Source organism: Schistocerca cancellata, chromosome 12, assembly GCF_023864275.1.
Source record: "Schistocerca cancellata isolate TAMUIC-IGC-003103 chromosome 12, iqSchCanc2.1, whole genome shotgun sequence".
In the NCBI taxonomy this organism is placed as follows: Eukaryota; Metazoa; Arthropoda; class Insecta; order Orthoptera; family Acrididae; genus Schistocerca; species Schistocerca cancellata.
In genome coordinates, this window is record NC_064637.1 from 81021451 (window position 1) to 81044989 (window position 23539).

Sequence of the window (23539 nt, forward strand, 5' to 3'; positions counted from 1 at the left end):
CTGATTCGTGGAAATAAGCTTTTCAGGTATCTAGTAAATTTATTATACCTAACTCGGAATATTTTGAAGAGTACAGGGTGTCCACAATGAGACTCCAACATTTTAATATCCTATACCTTTTTTCATTTCAGATGGTGGACCTGTGAATCCTGAAGGGGCAGACAGAGCAACTCAAGTTCGTGGTGTGCAAATTTGATACACCAAGTGGAGCTGCAATCAATTGTTTTAGCAAAATGGAGGATATGAAGGAGCGTCTACAAGTGGTCTGGTGATATGCAGAGACAAAATCGGCGACCCAAATGCAAAGAAACTTTCGTCGAGTTTACAACAAAGCGCCTCCGTCGTTCAAGACTCGACATGTTGGAACAATTCTCCGTGCCACAGATAACAGACCTGCAACCAAATGTGATGTTTGAACAGGACGGTGCACCACCCCATTGGAGCCTTGATGTCCGAAAATTTTTAAATGACACATTCCCACAACGATGGATTGGCCGTGGAGGTCCAATTCCTTGGCCGCCACGTTCGCCCGACATAGGCCCCCTCGATTTTTTCTTGTGGGGTTATGTGAAAGGGCGGGTATACGCTACACCAGTATAGGTCCTGCAAGACTTGAAACAGCGCCTAATAATCGTCATCAACTCTGTCACAGAACAGATGCTCCGCAACACATGGCACGAAATCGATTATAGACTTTATATTCTTCGTGCTACCCGTGGCGCCCACGTTCAGGTGTACTGAACCGTCCGACTGTGTATGAATACTTGATGAGCTGCTGTATGATTTTCCTATATTTGTTCGTCAATAAATTGTGTGACCTCTCAGATTTTAGGAGTTCAAATGTTGGAGTCTCATTGTGGACACCCTGTACTTCAGCAAAACGTTGTTAAGGAAATTAGTCTATAATTTTGGACCGTTCTTTATCCTTCTTCTGTAAAGGAGTTAGCGACATTTTTTTTCCCCTATTCGCTTGAGACTTGACTCTGGGCTGAAGCTGCGCAATAAATGCAAGTTAAGTGAGGGACCAGTATCGTAGACTACTCTCTGTAAAACGGAATGGCGATTGCATCCTCACCTGGTATGTTTTTCGCTCTTGCAGCTGCTGCTCTAGGTGCAGGATGCCTGTTACTACGTTCTCCACATGGAAGTTTGTGCGATAGTGAAACGAGGGTACGTTTGTATCATCCACATTCGTGAATGATTTCTTACAAGCGAATGTGCAAATCGAGTGCAGTGTAAACAGGTACCGTGCGATCTAAGAATTACAGCTTGTTTCGTTTCATCTTGAAACGACGAAACATCTGATTCGTGGTACCAATATATCCAAGTTTCGTCTCGTGTTCAAGATGTGTACATGGATTTTGCATTTTTCGCAAAAAATTTAGGAGCATTTCGTTCCACCAGCTGAATTGCGTGGAACCCACCTAGAAGAGATATTTTTGACAAGTAAATATTCTTGCAGTATCGAATGTTCGTTGTACCTTTGGATAGCTGTATCTCAGGAAATTTTACACGGCCTATCCTCCTCAACCCCACGGCGCAGAGCAGCAGCCGATTTTGGTACAACTTCGCCAAATTCATCGCTGCCGGTAGCATGGCGAGCGGGAATTTTGCAAACCAATCGTTAGCAGTCATCTGCCAATGTGCCTAACTATCAGAAGTTGAATGAAGCGATCTAAAACGTTTGCTCTAAATACCGCTACACGAAAATCTTAAAAACATATCCGATAAGAGCTATTTGACGTCCTCTTTTTTCCACAAGGCTGTTTCTTTAAACTCCCACCGTAATCAAATTGTTCTGCCAATTTCTGTGCGGCAATTTTATTTACGAAATTTATCAAAAATTTTAAAACCACAGTGATTTCGATTCTCAGTACTGGCGCTCAGTTGAGTAAAAAATTAAACTGTTGTTTGACATGTTATTTGAAATGGCTAATTATTTTCAGTGAACATGTGTATATCACTCACTCTCGCCTGCCGGCTCGTCGCCAGATGCGAGTCTTTTTTATGTGCCACCATTTAGGCGAACTGTGTGTCGGTTACGATGAAACGGTGATGAGGACCACACACCCACAGAGTTCCCGAGCCGAGAAATTCCCCAACCTGTCAGGGAATCGAACCCGAACACCTTCGGTCGGCATTCAGTGAGATCGACCACGCAGCTATCTAGAAGACGCAAGTGCAAATAGATGAAAGTAGCAATAGCTCTTGAGTCATTGCCCGTATCAGGATGAAGTCCTCGGAAAGTTTCTGCTCCTTACATGGGAGCTAATTACGAATGTGTGGTTCAGAGAAGCGGTTGACTTCCTTATTTAATACTGACCTAGTCACTAGAAATTTATTTGTAATGCAAGATTTCCGATTCATTCTCACCTAATTGGCCACAAATTGTACCCATCTACATCTACATCCATATTCCGCAAGTCACCTGACGGTGTGTGGCGGAGGGTACCTTGAGTACCTGTATCGGTTCTCCCGTCTATTCCAGTCTCGTATTGTTCGTGGAAAGAAAGATTGTCCGTATCTCTCTGATCTTATCCTCAAGGTCTCTTCGCGAGATATACGTAGGAGGGAGCAATATACTGCTTGACTCCTCGGTGAAGATATGTTCTCGAAGTTACTGAGCGTCTCTCTTGCAGAGCCTTACACTGGAGTTTATCTATCACATCCGTAACGCTTTCGCGATTACTAAATGATCTTGTAACGAAGCGCTCTGCTCTCCGTTGGATCTTCTCCATCTCTTCTATCAACCCTATCTGGTACGGATCCCACATCGGTGAGTAGTATTCAAAGCAGTGGGCGAACATGTGTACTGTAACCTACTTCCTTTGTTTTCGGACTGCATTTCCTTAGGATTCTTCCAGTGAATCTCAGTCTGGCATCTGCTTTACCGACGATTAATTTTATATGGTCATTCCACTTTAAATCACTCCTAATGGCTACTCCCAGATAATTCATAGAATTAACTGCTTCCAGTTGGTGACCTGCTATATTGCAGCTAAATGATAAAGTCTTTCTACGTATTCGCAGCACAGTGCACCTGTCTACATTGAGATTCAATTGCCATTCCCTGCACCATGCGTCAATTCGTTGCAGACCCTCCTGCATTTCAGTACAGTTTTCTATTATTACGACTTTTCGATATACTACAGCATCCCACCATAAGAAGAGCTACAATACTGCTTGTGCAAATTATGTTTTACAATATGCGCTCCACTAGTACGCGTTAAAGGCGGCGCTCCAGTTGTCACACTGACATCTGGAGGCAGTAACTCACTCAGCAGTGAGCTATGAATTCTTAAAAAAAATTGATCGTCTTGTAAATCAAGACAAGACACTAAAACTCGCTACTCCTGTTCTTGAAACGCATCAACGGAAGAGCTGCATAAATAAGTTTTTGAGATGTTCGCAGAGACTAAAATCTAGAGGAATTACACCTTGAGAAAAAAAAAACTTCGGACCATGAAAGAATTTTCCGAATGGGACAGAAATCGACAGACGTGATTACATGTACAGTTAAACAAATTATTACAGTTTCAGAATAATTGGTTAATTTATCCAAGAGAAGACCTTCAAAATTAAGCAAGTCTGGCTTGTAGGTCCACCTCTGGCCCTCATGCAAGCAGTAAATCGTCTTGGCGTAGAATGATGGATTTGTTGGATGTGAGGTCTTCCAGTTACGCAAAAATACCATTTATTCTCTGTACCCAAACATGTTTCGGCACCACTGCGCCATCATCAGTGGATTCTCGTTCCTATTTATTCTACAATGTGAACATTTTTGTTAAATTATTATAAATTTATGTGCATTTTTAGTTCAAACAACAGATCGTTTCTTTTTGTAAATACCTTTACATTTGGTGTGCATGAATCTTCTGGATCACTTGTGTGTTAATTACTACAGGTAGCTTGTCATCTGCAACCAAACTATGTTGCTGAGAAAGTTTTTTGCTGGGAGTCAACCTGTCTTCTAGAATGTAGTTTAGTTTGTCGCGATGTTTTTGCGCCTATATTCGGTTTTACTTACGTTTTCGTGTGGCAAGCACTTCCATTCTCCGCATCATGTTGAGATGTTGTGATGCACACGTAACTATAACAAGTATTTTCCCCAAATAACGTAGTAAAAACGCTTTTCACCTCACCAAAACACAGTGTGATTGTGGTTTGTTGCGTGTCCCAGACCAGTCAGTGTTCATTTGTTCACCAGAGAGTTCGGCACCAAATTTGAATTTTGTTTCCATTTTATCTTTGTGCGTGCGTGTGTGTGTGTGTGTGTGTGTGTGTGTGTGTGTGTGTGTGTGTGTGTAGACTTTATCTGTTTGTGCTGTTTTTATTTGTAAAGTTCATTTAATGTCTTAAATTGTGAGCCCTTGCAGAGCGTAGTGTATTCGTTCAAGACCTGTTTTCCTTCTGCTATTGCCTTCTGTATATGGAAGTTTTCCTTAATGGTCAGTTTTGCTGTTTAGGTTGTGGCTAGGTTTTAGTATTCTTAAGTCTGTTTCTGCTATGGGAGCTGTTGCTTTTTAAAGCTCTGATATATCCTGAATATATTTTTTCAAGTTTCTGCATGTTTGTCCTATGTACACTGACTGGCAAGTTCTGCATATGAGTTCATATATTCCTGATCTGTTAAATTTATATATGGGTGTTACTTGTGTTCTGATCTTCTTCTGTGTTGTGTTCTCTGTCCTTTATCCTATTTGGAGTCACTGTTTCTTTAATATGTTGCCTATTCTCTGAACAATCGTGTTTGGGTACTGAGAAAAAACGGTGTTTTGCATAACTTGCGGACCTCACATCCAACAATTTTAAATGCAAACACGGACAATATAAGGAGCTGCATAACAAAATGATGAATAATGATGGATTTGTCGGATGTATTCCTGAGGGATACCATGTCAAATTCTGCCGACATGGCGCTTTACCTCGGCAAAATCCCGACCTTGTTGGAGGGTCCTGTCCACAATGCTCCAAACGTTCCCAATTGGAGAGAGATCCGATGACCGTGGTGGCTGAAGGATGGTTTGGCAAGCACGAAGACAAGCCGTAGAAACTCTCAGCGTGTGCAGGCGCGCATTATCTTGCTGAAATGTAAGCCTAGGATGTCTTGCCGTGAAGGGTCACAGAGTAGGACGCACAATATCGTCGATGTACCGGTGTGCTGTAACATGATGACAACCAAAGGGGTCTTGGCTATGAAAAGAAATGGCTCGCCAGACCACATTCCTGGTTGTCGCGCCGTATTGCGGGCTACAGTCAGTTTGGGCTTCTTGAGTAAAGTATCTAGTTTTTCTGAAATTTTAATCATTTCATGTAAATCGCATCTATCAATTTTCGTTCCATTCGGATAATTTTTCATGGTGTGTCCTTTTTTTCTGAAAGTGTATTAAGATGAAGTGACCTCAGAAGCCAATATGGAGCTAATGCTTGATTTATTCATCTTGGACCATATCGGCTGGTCGTATTTCGTCTTATATCAATAGCAAAATATGCCTGTATCGCATCAGTCTTGTACCTCATTCCCCAACCACGGGCCATGGCTGATAGTTAAGCCCAGTCAGGTGGGGACTGAATTCAGAAATTCTTCTTCTTCTTCTTCTTCTTCTTCTTCTTCTTCTTCTTCTTCTTCCTTTGTCCATGTTTCCTTCAATATCCCTCAGTCCACCCTGATGATGTTGCTCCATCTCTTCCTTGGACGGCAAGTATTTCTTTTACCAGCTTGTGATTTATTTCTTACGACCCTCACAGTCTTCCCTTCGACCACCCTGTCGATGTATTCGTTCCATTCATGCTTTTTCTTATGCACCCACTCACTAATGGAGTCCACTTTAGATCAATTTCTAATACTTTCGTTTCTGTCTCTTTCTGCCTCTTAGTGTCTTTCGTCTAATCCTTCGCAGAACTTTCATTTCCGTGGTTTCTAAAAGTCTCTTCGTTTTTTAAGTTTCCGGTCTTGTCTCAGCTGTGTATGTTATAGTTGCCCTTACTATTGTTGGTTGGTTGGTTGGGGGGGAAGGGACCAAACAGTGAGGTCATCGGTCCCATGGGATTAGGAAAGGATGGGATAGGAAGTCGGCCGTGCCCTTTCAAAGGAACCATCACAGCATTTGTATGACGCGATTTAGGTAAATCACGGAAAACCTACCTCAGGAAGGGCGAACGCGTGTTTGAACCGTCGTCCTCGCTATTGTACTGCATGTTCTTGCCTTTTCATCTTCAGCTATGTGCCTGTTTTTCCAAAAAGCACTTTGCCATTTTATTTGGTTTTGCTACTTGTTCTCCATCTCGTTTTTCGACATTTCCACTGCTGGACAAGACTTTTGAAATATATTTGCACTAACTAGGACAACCTTCATATGAATCCAATGGCGGCTCGTAACCGCAGATTCGTAAACGTGTCCTAACAGCTAGTTTGCGAGTCCATGTTTACTAGAACGTCTTTGTATCTATTACCGTAGCGATCAACTGTGTTATGTTTGGTAATTAATTACGATGCGCATTATGTAGTTCCTCCACAGCGAACTTATTTTTCTCACGAAAAGTACTTCACGTAAAGGAGGTCCACTATCTGGAAGCCAGCCGTTCCTAACGTTTCAGGACTGCCTCGGAGGAGCGGTTCGGCCGGAAGTGATAATTTATGTCGTGTTGGAGGCGAAAACAGCGGCCTCTTTGTGCCGTAAGGGACAGGCCGGAGTGAATTGTTTGGAAAGAGCGCGTCTGTTTGCCCGCCAAAGTAGCGACTGCTGTTAAGACCTCCCATCTGTGTCCACCCCCCACCACTGGCAAGCCACCAGCTGTTTGTTTTCCGCTGCCTACCCAGGCAGTCTGTTCCTGTCTCCGCTTTGAGTCGGAAAGGCACTCGTGCAAATCCAGTCATCACAGATCACTGTTTAGACATGGTTTACTAGAGGCAATTCATAGCTCCGTAATACGTCTCGCTAATGATTTACTCACTGTCACTAATTCTTCCCCTCCTCCCTCGAACCTCTTCCTCATCTTAGTCCCGTATCTTCCCACACCCAACTCTTTCACCTATCTAAATTATGCAGTTTTGTCATATGATGACATGATGGAGACCGTGGCTGTTGTTTGAAGAAAAATGTTGGTGGTGCTGGGACAGCAACCACAGATCCACTTCATAGCAGTCACTTCAAGCCAAATCAGTGTCCCACAGAAGCCAAACCTAAATATGCTACTCTCCCATACATAGGCCCAGTTTCCTAGCAAATATCAAACTTATTTAAAAAGAAAAATATCACAATCAGCTTTTCCACAAATAATAAATTACAACAAAAAGTAATCCATGACGTAAATACCTCCAAGAGTCCCTACCGTAAATGAGGAATATACAAACTCAAATGCGATACATACCCAAAATTCTACATTAGACAGACAGGCAGAAGTTTTGATATTGGATATAAGGAACACATTGATGCTTTAAGACTTGGCAACTTGAATAAATCCGCATTTGCAGCCCATATTGCTGAAGAAAACCATTCAGTGGAAAACAATTTTAGGACAATTTAAAAATTTTATGTCTAGCAGAAAAAGGAGCCACTATGAATATATTAGAAGAAATAGAAATACACACACACAAAAACAAATGAACAAACGGAGTTAAGCTAACACCCCTTTCCTGAAAAAGTTCCAAAAATTATTTTCGAACCTCCAAAGCAAATAATATTAGTACGCCTATCTGCAGATCAAGTAGCAAATTTATATGTTACTATAATTCTCATGATGCTAAATGTAATGAAATAATGTACTATTTTACCTATACATATAAACTTTATAATTAATGTAACAATATCAACTCAAAAAATCAATGTCTTTGTACTAGTGTAAAAAAGGCATTACAGTTGCGTAAAAGAATATATGATCCTTTCCAAACATAGGACATCATCGTCAAATGTTACGATATATCATAACATCTTTGATACTCATATGTTTGTAAGCTCTTTGTATGTATCAAAACATGTGGTGCGTGACAGAAATCTTCTCAGTGACAAATCTAAAGCGTTCAGTGAGAAAAATTTACGTGTGCGAGAATAAGAATGCAGTGGGAATGTATTCACATCTGTTGGACGAATGTTATGAAAACAAACACTCCAAACTGACATTTCACGTAAGTTACATGCAACGAAAACCTGTAACGCAACCATATGTGTGTGGCATGTTTATAATTATGTATTATTTATATTTTAGGACAATTAATCTACAAAAAACACAATGGCATAAAGAAAGCGTGTAAACCATCTAAGGATGAATCACAACGATTCGAAACCGGTAACGTTACCCTTTGAATAAAGGAACTGAAAGTAAATTTGTGGCTGGTTACTGTCCGAACACCATCAACATCTATCTAAATTATGGCTCACTCTCTCTTTCCCTCCTGCAATCCATCTCTCATCATTCTCCATCCCCTTCCAAATTTTTCCCACACCTCCTACTCATCTCTCCCAATCATTACCTTTCTCTCTCACTCTCAACCTCTCTCTCTAAATTCGTCCCTATCATTTAGTCCATCTCTTTCTCTATTTATGTCTGTCTTTCACTCTTCGTCTCTGCCATTCTCTCTCTCTCTCTCTCTCTCTCTCTCTCTCTCTCAATCCTCTTTTCCTCACTTCCCCCTACAATGACAGAAATGGAGTGTTCGATGAACACATTGACCTAAAATACTGTACTATAGTGTTACCTGTGCATTTGTGATGTATTAGTTAGAATTTCGTCTTAATATAAACTTACTCTCAGCACAGAAAAAAAGCTATTCTTACACATGAAAAGTGGTGTGATTAAACGATTCCTATTAGCAGTGTCTAATGTTATTGTAACTTTTACGGTGGAGCAACAAGGCGTCCCCATAAGACCTACAGGTGCACCTTGTCGGCATCTTTCGCACTTCCAGAAAGGTCGTATCATTGGCATGGTTGGAGTGGTGTCACCGCCAGACACCACACTTGCTAGGTGGTAGCCTTTAAATCGGCCGCGGTCCGTTAGCATACGTCGGACCCGCGTGTCGCCACTATCAGTGATTGCAGACCGAGCGCCGCCACACGGCAGGTCTAGAGAGACTTCCTAGCACTCGCCCCAGTTGTACAACCGACTTTGCTAGCGATGGTTCACTGACAAAATACGCTCTCATTTGCCGAGACGATAGTTAGCATAGCCTTCAGCTACGTCATTTGGTACGACCTAGCAAGGCGCCATTACCAGTTACTATTGATACTGTGAATAATGTACCGCCAAGAGCGACGTTCACCATTAATGGATTAAACATAAGTATTCCACCACCTACGTCCGTTTTTTTCTAAATTCTAATTTCCTTGTCCTGTTCCAGACCTCACGCCAGCCTGCGTGAGTTAAAACGCGTGCCTTTCGGCTTCCTCTAATAATCACGGTGTTGGCTCTCCTGCCAACCCACAACAGTTGGTGCAGCATACAAACAGATACCACAGACAGTTCAGTGCATTGGAAGCAAAACGAGCAACTGAATTTAGGATGTGGCTTCAACAGTATGGTACTTCTACAAGTTCTACACGATAAGCATGTCGCATCAGTGTTCTACTAGCTGTGACGAATGGGCTGACGACAGTAGCTTAAATTCCGACAAAATTTACAGGAAGAGTGTCACTGAGAACCATCGGGAACAGATTCCTGCAAGCTTGGTTGTTACATGAAGTTTCAATGCGTAGTTTGCTGCTGAAAACACTGCATCATAATATGCTGATATTTCTCCTGACGCCAAAGCTCCTTTTGTCATCAGTCTAGTGACAGGTTTGATGTGGCCCGCCACAAATTCTTCTGAGGCAACCTTTTGATCCCAAAGTAGCACTTGCAACCTATCTCTTCAATTGTTGGCTATATTATTTCAATCTCTGCCTTTCCCTATACTTTTTACTCTCTACACCTCCATCTAGTACCATGTCACTTATTCCCTGGTGTCTTAACAGATGTCTTATCATCCTGTACCATTTGTCAGTGTTTTCCTTACATTTCTTTCCTCACAGATTCTGTGGAGAACCTACTCATTCTGTACCAAATCAGTGCATCTTGTTTTCAACATTCTTCTGCAGAACCATATCTCAAATGCTTCGATTCTCTTCTCTACCAGTTTCGCCACAACCCATGTTTCGCTACCGTCCAATGCTGTGCACCAAACGTACATTGTCAGAAATTTTTTTCCTGAAATTAAGGCTATGTTTGATACTAGTAGACTACTCTTGGCCAGGAATTCCCTTTTCGTCAGTGCTAGTCTGCTTTTTATGTCCTCCTTGCTCCGTCCATCATGGGTTATCTTAGTGTGTAGGTAGTAGAATTCCCGAACTTCGTTTACTTCGTAATCACCAATTCTGGTGTCAAACTTCTCGGTATTTTCATTTCCGCTATTTCTCGTTAGTTTCGTCTTTCTTCGATTTACCTTCTATCCTTAGTCGATACTCAGATTCTTCATTCAATTCAACAGATCATGTAACTCTCTTTCACTGAGGATAGCAATGTCATCAGCGAATCTTATCATTGGTATCCTTTCAACTTGAATTTTATTCCCAGTGTTGAACTTTTCTTTTATATTCGTCATTACTTCTTCGATGCACAGATTAGACAGCAGGGGTGAAAGATTACATCCCTGTCTTACACCCTTTTCAAACAGAGCACTTTGTCCTTGATCTCCAGCTACCAGAATCTCTTCTTCATTAGAAGTACATTCGGTGAAGACCATACCTCTATGACCTTAGTAAGTGTGAAAACTTTAGAAGTTGTTGAAACGTGAGAACAGAAAAATCGATAAATGATAAAGAAATCTGGGCAGACCATACAGTATACGCGAGCAAGGTAGAGGGCGATAAGATAGTCTCCAAGCAAGAGCCTGCTCTATCAGGAGAAAGTTTCTGCGATTTCGTGACTTCATTCCGATTTAAAAACGAAACATGGCACTGCTGCGAGTGAGAGAACCAGCAATGACACTTTCACTGTTTCTTGTCACAAATATTTTACAATTTATTTTCGGAATATTTCGCGATTTTACAGGGTGTGATTAGCAGGAATCTAATCTACATGTTGCGAGTGAAATGAGCAGCAGTGACATTTATACACTCCTGGAAATGGAAAAAAGAACACATTGACACCGGTGTGTTTGACCCACCATACTTGCTCCGGACACTGCGAGAGGGCTGTACAAGCAATGATCACACGCACGGCACAGCGGACACACCAGGAACCGCGGTGTTGGCCGTCGAATGGCGCTAGCTGCGCAGCATTTGTGCACCGCCGCCGTCAGTGTCAGCCAGTTTGCCGTGGCATACGGAGCTCCATCGCAGTCTTTAACACTGGTAGCATGCCGCGACAGCGTGGACGTGAACCGTATGTGCAGTTCACGGACTTTGAGCGAGGGCGTATAGTGGGCATGCGGGAGGCCGGGTGGACGTACCGCCGAATTGCTCAACACGTGGGGCGTGAGGTCTCCACAGTACATCGATGTTGTCGCCAGTGGTCGGCGGAAGGTGCACGTGCCCGTCGAGGGGACACTGAATAGTGCACGGTACATCCAAACCGTCATCGAACCCATCGTTCTACCATTCCTAGACCGGCAAGGGAACTTGCTGTTCCAACAGGACAATGCACGTCCGCATGTATCCCGTGCCACCCAACGTGCTCTAGAAGGTGTAAGTCAACTACCCTGGCCAGCAAGATCTCCGGATCTGTCCCCCATTGAGCATGTTTGGGACTGGATGAAGCGTCGTCTCACGTGGTCTGCACGTCCAGCACGAACGCTGGTCCAACTGAGGCGCCAGGTGGAAATGGCATGGCAAGCCGTTCCACAGGACTACATCCAGCATCTGTACGATCGTCTCCATGGGAGAATAGCAGCCTGCATTGCTGCGAAAGGTGGATATACACTGTACTAGTGCCGACATTGTGCATGGTCTGTTGCCTGTGTCTATGTGCCTGTGGTTCTGTCAGTGTGATCATGTGATGTATCTGACCCCAGGAATGTGTCAATAAAGTTTCCCCTTCCTGGGACAATGAATTCACGGTGTTCTTATTTCAATTTCCAGGAGTGTATATACTTGGCTGTTTATGACCGAATATATTGCGATTTCCGTGAATGTGAATAGGAAGGAATGTAAGAGCACAGCTTGAATTTGCCGCGAATGAAACGAGCCGGAAGCATATTCATAGTCTTGTTGTTTGTCACAAACAGAAAAATGGGGTCCAGAAAAATGTGGACACCAGAATGAAATTTTCACTCTGCGGCGGAGTGTGCGCTGATATGAAGCATCCTGGCAGACACTGTGCCTGTACAAGAATGGAAATCGGGACCTTTTCCTTTCGCGGGCAAGTGCTCTACTGACTTTTTTTAATCTCATTTTCATCGTTATTGTTCGTTCTATTTCTTCGGGGCAGACGTCCCATGACGCTTGTTCAAGTTCATTTTTGATCCATTAACTCAGGATTTTTTTTATTTTTATTTATTTTTTTTTATTTACAGAGAGCAGTTAACCTTCTGATCTAAAACGCAGAGCTATAGTGCCGGCTGAATGAGCTACCCAAGCACGACTCACTCCCCGGCCTCACAGCTTCAATTCTGCCAGTACCTCGTCTCCTACCTTCGGCACTTCACAGAAGCTCTTCCGCGAATCATGCAGAACTAGCACTCCTGGAAGAAAGCATATTGCAGAGACACGACATTGGCATAGCCTGGGGGTTGTTTCCAGAACGAAATTTTCACTCGGTAGCAGAGTGTGCGCTGATGTGAAACTTCCTGGCAGATTAAAACTAGTTCTGCAAGGTTCGCAGAAGAGCTTCTCTAAAGTTTAGAAGGAAGGAGACGAGGTAAAGACGTAGGGTTGACATCCGTCCCGATATATCCCGACCGCCACCGTTATTGACATTCTTCTCCCGACATCTCAAGAGACCCAATTTTGTCCAGATTTTGCAAAATATATGTTCCCCGATTGAAAACACAATTAGGACATTTACAGAATATTTTCCACAAATTAAAAGACACAAATTGCGGAACGCAGCAAATCCGCGTCCGCCTTTTATTGAATAGAAACAGTAGAAGGTGAAACGCTCAAGGCCTCATTTGTCTTGAAACACCGGAATTACACTCCTGGAAATGGAAAAAAGAACACATTGACACCGGTGTGTCAGACCCACCATACTTGCTCCGGACACTGCGAGAGGGCTGTACAAGCAATGATCACACACACGGCACAGCGGACACACCAGGAACCGCGGTGTTGGCCGTCGAATGGCGCTAGCTGCGCAGCATTTGTGCACCGCCGCCGTCAGTGTCAGCCAGTTTCCCGTGGCATACGGAGCTCCATCGCAGTCTTTAACACTGGTAGCATGCCGCGACAGCGTGGACGTGAACCGTATGTGCAGTTGACGGACTTTGAGCGAGGGCGTATAGTGGGCATGCGGGAGGCCGGGTGGACGTACCGCCGAATTGCTCAACACGTGGGGCGTGAGGTCTCCACAGTACATCGATGTTGTCGCCAGTGGTCGGCGGAAGGTGCACGTGCCCGTCGACCTGGGATCGGACCGCAGCGACGCACGGATGCACGCCAAGACCGTAGGATCCTACGCAGTGCCGTAGGGGACTGCACCGCCACTTCCCAGCAAATTAGGGACACTGTTGCTCCTGGCGTATCGGCGAGGACCATTCGCAACCGTCTCCATGAAGCTGGGCTACGGTCCCGCACACCGTTAGGCCGTCTTCCGCTCACGCCCCAACATCGTGCAGCCCGCCTCCAGTGGTGTCGCGACAGGCGTGAATGGAGGGACGAATGGAGACGTGTCGTCTTCAGCGATGAGAGTCGCTTCTGCCTTGGTGCCAATGATGGTCGTATGCGTGTTTGGCGCCGTGCAGGTGAGCGCCACAATCAGGACTGCATACGACCGAGGCACACAGGGCCAACACCCGGCATCATGGTGTGGGGAGCGATCTCCTACACTGGCCGTACGCCAATGGTGATCGTCGATGGGCACTGAATAGTGCACGGTACATCCAAACCGTCATCGAACTCATCGTTCTACCATTCCTAGACCGGCAAGGGAACTTGCTGTTCCAACAGGACAATGCACGTCCGCATGTATCCCGTGCCACCCAACGTGCTCTAGAAGGTGTAAGTCAACTACTCTGGCCAGCAAGATCTCCGGATCTGTCCCCCATTGAGCATGTTGGGGACTGGATGAAGCGTCGTCTCACGCGGTCTGCACGTCCAGCACGAACGCTGGTCCAACTGAGGCGCCAGGTGGAAATGGCATGGCAAGCCGTTCCACAGGACGACATCCAGCATCTCTACGATCGTCTCCATGGGAGAATAGCAGCCTGCATTGCTGCGAAAGGTGGATATACACTGTACTAGTGCCGACATTGTGCATGCTCTGTTGCCTGTGTCTATGTGCCTGTGGTTCTGTCAGTGTGATCATGTGATGTATCTGACCCCAGGAATGTGTCAATAAAGTTTCCCCTTCCTGGGACAATGAATTCACGGTGTTCTTATTTCAATTTCCAGGAGTGTAGATTCTGTTGCTGCTGTGCGACGGTTCATTGTTTGATAACTTCAGGCCATCAGGCGTTTGGTATTCAGCGTATACTAATGTTTGTGAGGCGAAAATTACAAATATTACACAGGCCGAGTAACGAACTCGGGACCTTTGGCTTTCGCAGGCAGTTTTAATTTGCCAGGAAGTTTCATATCAGCGCACACTCCGCTGCAGGGTCAAAACTTTTATCTGGAAACATCCTCCACGCTGTGACTAAACCAGGTCTCCGCAATATCGTTTCTTCCAGGAGTGCTAGTTCTGCAGGAGAGCTACTGTGAAGTATCGAAGGTAGGAGACGAGGTACTGGCGGAAGTAAAGCTGTGAGGATGGGGTGTGAGTTGTGGTTGGGTAGCTCAGTTGGTGGAGCAGTTGCCAGAGAAAGGCAAAGGTCCCGTGTTCGAGTCTCGGTCCGGTACACAGTTTTAATCTGCCAAAATGTTTCGTATAAGCGCACACTCCGCTGCAGAGTGGAATCTTAATTCTGGACTCCATAATTAAGGCGAGGACGGAAAATTTTCACCTCAGTGTGGACGCACAGCACGTCGAGCTCTTACGGGAATCGGTGAAATGCCGCGAGTAATGACGATAATGGAAAATGGGTACTACATTGGTTTAAGCCTATCCATTAAGGACGTTTTAGTACCCGTGACCGTTTACTGAAAGTAAATACATAAAACTGCAACCAGACACCTTCCTGAAATCATTGTTTGTACAGTCATTCCACGAACCGGTTTTTTAAGCTTTTCAGGCTCATCTTCAGATTGGTTTACAGAAAGTTACGAGGTGGATTCAAGTTCTAAGGCCTTCGATTTTTTTTTCTCCAGACTGGAAAGAGATAGAAACATGCGCATTGTTTTAAAATGAGGCTGCATTCATTGTCAATACGTCCCAGAGATGGCAGCACCGTACGGCAGATGGAATTTTACCGCCAGCGGCGAGAATGAGAACTGTTTTAAATACTTAAAATGGCGACGTTTTCCTTACTTGAACAGCGTGCAATCATTCGTTTTCTGAATTTGCGTGGTGTGAAACCAACTGAAATTCATCGACAGTGACTGTTGAACAGATCGCCTCCACAGCTGGCATTTCTGTGGGTTCCGTGCACACAATCCTGCATGACGACCTGAAAATGCGAAAAGTGTCGTCCAGGTGGGTGCCACGAATGCTGACGGACGACCACATGGCTGCCCATGTGGCATGTGGCAAGCAATGCTGACGCGCAACGACAGCATGAATGGGACTTTCTTTCCGTTGGTTGTGACAATGGATGAGACGTGGATGCCATTTCTCAATCCAGAAACAAAGCGCCAGTCAGCTCAATGGAAGCACACAAATTCACCGCCACCAAAAATATTTCGGGTAACCGCCAGTGCTGAAAAAATGATGGTGTCCATGTTCTGGGACAGCGAGGGCGTAATCCTTACCCATTGCGTTCCAAAGGGCACTGAGGTAACAGGTGCATCCTACGAAAATGTTTTTAAGAACAAATTCCTTCCTGCACTGCAACAAAAACGTCCGGGAAGGGCTGCGCGTGTGCTGTTTCACCAAGACAACGCACCCGCACATCGAGCTAACGTTACGCAACAGTTTCTTCGTGATAACAACTTTGAAGTGATTCCTCGTGTTCCCTACTCACCTGACCTGGCTCCTAGTGACTTTTGGCTTTTTCCAACAATGAAAGACACTCTCCGTGGCCGCACATTCACCTGCCGTGCTGCTATTGCCTCAGCGATTTTCCAGTGGTCAAAACAGACTCCTAAAGAAGCCTTCGCCGCTGCCATGGAATCATGGCGTCAGCGTTGTGAAAAATGTGTACGTCTGCAGGGCGATTACGTCGAGAAGTAACGCCAGTTTCATCGATTTCGGGTGAGTAGTTAATTAGAAAAAAATCGGAGGCCTTAGAACTTGATTGCACCTCGTATATAGCTATTTCAAGCATAATATTGGGTGTTGGCTCTGTGACAAAAAGATGCTATATGCTATGATACGTCGCCATGAGTATTGTTTACCTGCCGGTTTCGATCCTAAATTTAGGTTTTTACCTATGCGATAGTATGGGCGGCTTTTGTTGTGACTATCCATCTGTCTCTTTTCATTTCGATGGCCAGTTTGTATCATATCACCCACTTTTACAGAATATGTATGCATATCTGTATATACACTGTGATACGTACATATTTTGTAAAAGTGAGTGATGTGGTACCAGATGGCCATCGCAATGGAAGGAGACAGGTGGACACTAACAGCAAAAGCCGCCCAAGCTGTTGCAATAAGTAAAAACATAAATTTAGGATCGAAACATTAAAGCATGTTCCATCTTCTTGTCACAAAGCCAGAACCTAGCCTTATGTTTTAAATAGCTATGTAGCTCTCTGTACACCATCTGAAGATGAGCCTGAAAAGGCTAGAAAACCGGTTCGTGGAATAAATTAACGAATACCTGTTTCAAAAGACCGTCTGATTGCAGTTTTATGTATTTACGCTGCATTAGTATTCTGTGGATAAGTTGAAAATTTGGGGCCGGCCGCGGTGGCCGAGCAGTTCTAGGCGCTTCAGTCCGGAGCCGCGCGGCTGCTACGGTTGCAGGTTCGAATCCTGCCTCGGGCATTGATGTGTGTGATGTCCTTAGGTTACTTAGGTTTAAGTAGTTCTAACTTCTAGAGGACTGATGACCGAAGATTTTAAGTCCCATAGTGCTCAGAGCCATTTGAAAATTTGGGTGTGACGGAAGGCATGCTGGGATAGTCCGTGCAATTGCAATGACGGCTTAGTGGGAAAAAAAAGGTTCAAATGGCTCTGAGCACTATGGGACTCAGGACTCAACATCTGTGGTCATCAGCCCCCTAGAACTTAGAACTACCTAAACCTAACTAACCTAAGGACATCACACGCATCCATGCCCCAGGCAGGATTCGAATCTGCGACCGTAGCGGTCACGCGGTTCCAGACTGAAGCGCCTAGAACCGCACGGCCACAACGGCCCGCGGCCAAAAAAATAAAATCAGAATAAAAAAGAGTGGTCAGAGCAACTACCTATTAAGTAGGGCAACCAAATTCGAATCCTGTTATGGCCGAAATTTTCAATTTATGTGGTATACGTATTTCTTTGCAGAGCTTTGCCATAATTTCAAAGGTGTTCTCACAAATACATAGAAATGAAAGCTTTTCGATACTTCACTGCAAGCTCAGTTTAGTTTTTGTTTTCGCTTCGAATAGAAAATTGGGAAAGTGAACGCCCGGACAATGCCAGGTTTGTCAGCTACTTAAGTCAATAAATACAGCATGGTTTGACGTAAAAATTGATAAGTGTACATTGAGGCCCCCCATGAACCATGGACCTTGCCGTTGGTGGGGAGGCTTGCGTGCCTCAGCGATACAGATGGCCGTACCGTAGGTGCAACCACAATGGAGGGGTATCTGTTGAGAGGCCAGACAAACATGTGGTTCCTGAAGAGGGGCAGCAGCCTTTTCAGTAGTTGCAGGGGCAACAGTCTGGATGATTGACTGATCTGGCCTTGTAACATTAACCAAAACGGCCTTGTTGTGCTGGTACTGCGAACGGCTGAAAGCAAGGGGAAACTACAGCCGTAATTTTTCCCGAGGACATGCAGCTCTACTGTATGGTTAAATGATAATGGCGCCCTCTTGGGTAAAATATTCCGGAGGTAAAATAGTACCCCATTCGGATCTCCGGGCGGGGACTACTCAAGAGGACGTCGTTATCAGGAGAAAGAAAACTGGCGTTCTACGGATCGGAGCGTGGAATGTCAGATCACTTAATCGGGCAGGTAGGTTAGAAAATTTAAAAAGGGAGATGGATAGATTAAAGTTAGATATAGTGGGAATTAGTGAAGTTCGGTGGCAGGAGGAACAAGACTTTTGGTCAGGTGATTACAGGGTTATAAATACAAAATCAAATAGGGGTAATGCAGGAGTAGGTTTAATAATGAATAAAAAAATAGGAGTGCGGGTTAGCTACTACAAACAGCATAGTGAACGCATTATTGTGGCCAAGATAGACACAAAGCCCATGCCTACTACAGTAGTACAAGTTTATATGCCAACTAGCTCTGCAGATGATGAAGAAGTAGATGAAATGTATGACGAGATAAAAGAAATTATTCAGGTAGTGAAGGGAGACGAAAATTTAATAGTGATGGGTGACTGGAATTCGTCAGTAGGAAAAGGGAGAGAAGGAAACATAGTAGGTGAATATGGATTGGGAGGAAGGAATGAAAGAGGAAGCCACCTTGTAGAATTTTGCACAGAGCATAACTTAATCATAGCTAACACTTGGTTCAAGAATCATGAAAGGAGGCTGTATACATGGAAGAAGCCTGGAGATACTGACAGGTTTCAGATAGATTATATAATGGTAAGACAGGTTTTAAATTGTAAGACATTTCCTGGGGCAGATGTAGATTCTGACCACAATCTATTGGTTATGAACAGCTGATTGAAACTGAAGAAACTGCAAAAAGGTGGGAATTTAAGGAGATGGGACCTGGATAAACTGAAAGAACCAGAGGTTGTAGAGAGTTTCAGGGAGAGCATTAGGGAACAATTGACTGGAATGGGGGAAAGAAATACAGTAGAAGAAGAATGGGTAGCTCTGAGGGATGAAGTGGTGAAGGCAGCAGACGATCAAGTAGGTAAAAAGACGCGGGCTAATAGAAATCCTTGGGTAACAGAAGAAATATTGAATTTAATTGATGAAAGGAGAAAATATAAAAATGCAGTAAATGAAGCAGGCAAAAAGGAATACAAACGTCTCAAAAATGAAATCGACAGGAAGTGCAAAATGGCTAAGCAGGGATGGCTAGAGGACAAATGTAAGGATGTAGAGGCTTGTCTCACTAGGGGTAAGATAGATACTGCCTACAGGAAAATTAAAGAGACCTTTGGAGAGAAGAGAACCACTTGTATGAATATCAAGAGCTCATATGGCAACCCAGTTCTAAGCAAAGAAGGGAAAGCAGAAAGGTGGAAGGAGTATATAGAGGGTTTATACAAGGGCGATGTACTTGAGGACAATATTATGGAAATGGAAGAGGATGTAGATGAAGATGAAATGGGAGATAAGATACTGCGTGAAGAGTTTGACAGAGCACTGAAAGACCTGAGTCAAAACAAGGCCCCGGGAGTAGACAACATTCCTTTAGAACTACTGATGGCCTCGGGAGAGCCAGTCATGACAAAACTCTACCATCTGGTGAGCACGATGTATGAGACAGGCGAAATACCCTCAGACTTTAAGAAGAATATAATAATTCCAATCCCAAAGAAAGCAGGTGTTGACAGATGTGAAAGTTACCGAACTATCAGTTTAATAAGTCACAGCTGCAAAATACTAACGCGAATTCTTTACAGACGAATGGAAAAACTGGTAGAAGCCGACCTCGGGGAAGATCAGTTTGGATTCCGTAGAAATGTTGGAACACGTGAGGCAATACTGACCTTACGACTTATCTTGGAAGAAAGATTAAGAAAAGGCAAACCTACATTTCTAGCATTTGTAGACTTAGAGAAAGCTTTTGACAATGTTGACTGGAATACTCTCTTTCAAATTCTGAAGGTGGCAGGGGTAAAATACAGGGAGCGAAAGGCTATTTACAATTTGTACAGAAACCAGATGGCAGTTATAAGAGTCGAGGGGCATGAAAGGGAAGCAGTGGTTGGGAAAGGAGTGAGACAGGGTTGTAGCCTCTCCCCGATGTTATTCAATCTGTATATTGAGCAAGCAGTAAAGGAAACAAAAGAAAAATTCGGAGTAGGTATTAAAATTCATGGAGAAGTAGTAAAAACTTTGAGGTTCGCCGATGACATTGTAATTCTGTCAGAGACAGCAAAGGACTTGGAAGAGCAGTTGATCGGAATTGACAGTGTCTTGAAAGGAGGATATAAGATGAACATCAACAAAAGCAAAACGAGGATAATGGAATGTAGTCAAATTAAGTCGGGTGATGCTGAGGGAATTAGATTAGGAAATGAGACACTTAAAGTAGTAAAGGAGTTTTGCTATTTAGGGAGTAAAATAACCGATGATGGTCGTAGTAGAGAGGATATAAAATGTAGACTGGCAATGGCAAGGAAAGCGTTTCTCAAGAAGAGAAATTTGTTAACATCGAATATAGATTTAGGTGTCAGGAAGTCGTTTCTGAAAGTATTTGTATGGAGTGTAGCCATGTATGGAAGTGAGACATGGACGATAACTAGTTTGGACAAGAAGAGAATAGAAGCTTTCGAAATGTGGTGCTACAGAAGAATGCTGAAGATAAGGTGGGTAGATCACGTAACTAATGAGTTGGTATTGAATAGGATTGGGGAGAAGAGAAGTTTGTGGCACAACTTGACTAGAAGAAGGGATCGGTTGGTAGGACATGTTCTGAGGCATCGAGGGATCACAAATTTAGCATTGGAGGGCAGCGTGGAGGGTAAAAATCGTAGAGGGAGACCAAGAGATCAATACACTAAGCAATTCAGAAGGATGTAGGTTGCAGTAGGTACTGGGAGATGAAGAAGCTTGCACAGGATAGAGTAGCATGGAGAGCTGCATCAAACCAGTCTCAGGACTGAAGACAACAACAACAACATTGAGGCAACTCTTGTATGTGGTACAAAGCTTGTAAGAGGTCAGAGGGTGAAGAGGGAGGGGGAGAGAGAGGGAGGAAGGGAGGGAAGGAGGGGAAGGAGAGAGAGAGAGAGAGAGAGAGCAGTGTCTACAGGTCAAGTATTCGAAACCCGCACACCTCGCGGCCCTCCCTGTGAGGGCAGAACGCGGAGTAATTGAATTACTCGCTCTAGTACCGGCGAGAGGTAGCAGGGAGGCAGCGGTGGGGACAGATGGGCTGATCAAAGAGCGGCCAATAGAGCAGAGGGAGTGAGGGAGACGGAGGCAGAGAGGCAAAGAGAGAGAGAGAGAGAGAGAAGGAGGGAGCTAGGTGGCTGCCTGCGAATTAGAGGGACCAGTCTCTGTTCTCTGCTCTGTGCGCGGCTGCGGAGTGCCTGGCAGAGGGTGGCTACAACGAGCCAGGCCATTAGCGACGAATTGAGGCCGCCGTGGAACATTAATACCGCGCCACACAGGGCGAAGTTCTACCGCGTCTGCCGCTACACTACGCTCAGCTTCTGTGGATCTTTACACCGGGATATATTTCGCGTAGTAATCCGAGGCACGGGATCCAGGGATCCTTTCTGGGGGGGGGGGGGGGGGGTGAGGGCAGAGATGTCCACGGTGGAGGAATCTTTTACTGTATTTAACCCTGCATCCCACCCTGTTTCATTGAAATATAAACTGCTGTCTGCCGCTTTTAATGTGACACAGAAGCCTACTATTTTAATAATACACTCTAAGAAAAGCAATGACGCACCACAAATGAATTATCTAAATGAGAAGCAAATAGATAGATATGAGAAGGAACAAACAAAATACTGCAACTTCGAAAAAATTGGATGATTTATTTAAGAGAAAGAGCTTCACAAATTGAGCAAGCCAATAAGGCGTTGTTCCATCTCTGACCCTTATGCAGGCTGTTTTTCGGCTTCGTATTGATTGACAGAGTTGTTGGATGTTCTCCTGAGGGAACTGTGCCGATTTCTGTCGGACTCGGGTCAGATCGTCAAAATCGCGAGCGGGTTGGAGGGCCGTGTCGATAATACTCCGAACGTTCTCGATTTGCAAGAGATCCGGCGAGCTCGCTGCCAAAGGTAGGGTTTGGTCAGCGCGAAAACAAGCACTAGAAACTCTCCCTATTTGCGGACGGTCATTATCTTGATGAAATGTAAGACCAGGATGGCTTACCACGAAAGGCAACAATACTGGGCGTAGCATGTAGTAGACGTATCGCTGTGCTGTAAGGGTGACGCAGATGGGAACCGAACGTGTCCTGCTGTGAAACAAAATTGCACGTCGGGCCACCACCCCTGGTTGTCTGGCCACGTGGCGGGTGAAAGTAAGGCTGGTATCCCACAGTTGTTGGGGGCGTCTCCAGTCACGCCTTCATTAGTAATCGGGGCTCAGTTCGAAGCAGGACTCATTACTGAAGACAATTTTATTTCAGTCAGTGAGATTCCAGGCCAAAGACGCGCTGACAGCCTTGGGATAGCAAACGGGCCGTCACCTGCCATACAGCCAGACACCCAGGAGTGATGGTCACGGGTGCCATTTCTTTTTATAGCAAGACACCTTCATAATTGTGTAGGCTTCCGTGGCTAGAGTCAGTCGACATAAAAGTTTTCTGGATATGGTACAGCATCATATTGCATAAAACTACTGCTGGAGAAAACCAACTTTTCAGCCGCAGTTGCAGTGGTCTTCTTCTGGGTCTACTGGAGGAAACCAGCATTTCAGCCATGGTTGCAGCGGCCTTCTTCTGGGTCTACTGGAGAAAAGCAATGTTCCGGCCAAGGTTGCAGCAGCCTTCTTCTGGGTCTACAGCAGAAAACCAATGTTTCAGCCATGGTTGCAGCAGCATTCTTCTGGGGCTACTGGAGAAAACCAACGTTTCGGCCACAGTTGCAGCAGCCTTCTTCTGGGTCTACTGGAGAAAACCAGCGTTTCGGCCACAGTTGCAGCGTCCTTCTTCCAGGTCTACTGGAGAAAACCAGCATTTCAGCCATGGTTGCAGTGGCCTTCTTCTGGGTCTACTGGAGAAAAGCAACGTTCCAGCCAAGGTTGCAGTGGCCTTCTTGTGGGTCTACTGGAGAAAACCAACGTTTTGGCCACGGTTGCAGCAACCTCCTTCTGGGTCTACTGGAGAAAACCAACCATTCGGCCACAGTTGCAGCAGCCTTCTTCTGGGTCTACAGCAGAAAACCAATGTTTCAGCCATGGTTGCAGCAGCATTCTTCTGGGTCTACTGGAGAAAACCAACGTTTCGGCCACAGTTGCAGCAGCCTTCTTCTGGGTCTACTGGAGAAAACCAGCGTTTCGGCCACAGTTGCAGTGGCCTTCTTCCAGGTCTACTGGAGAAAACTAACGTTTCAG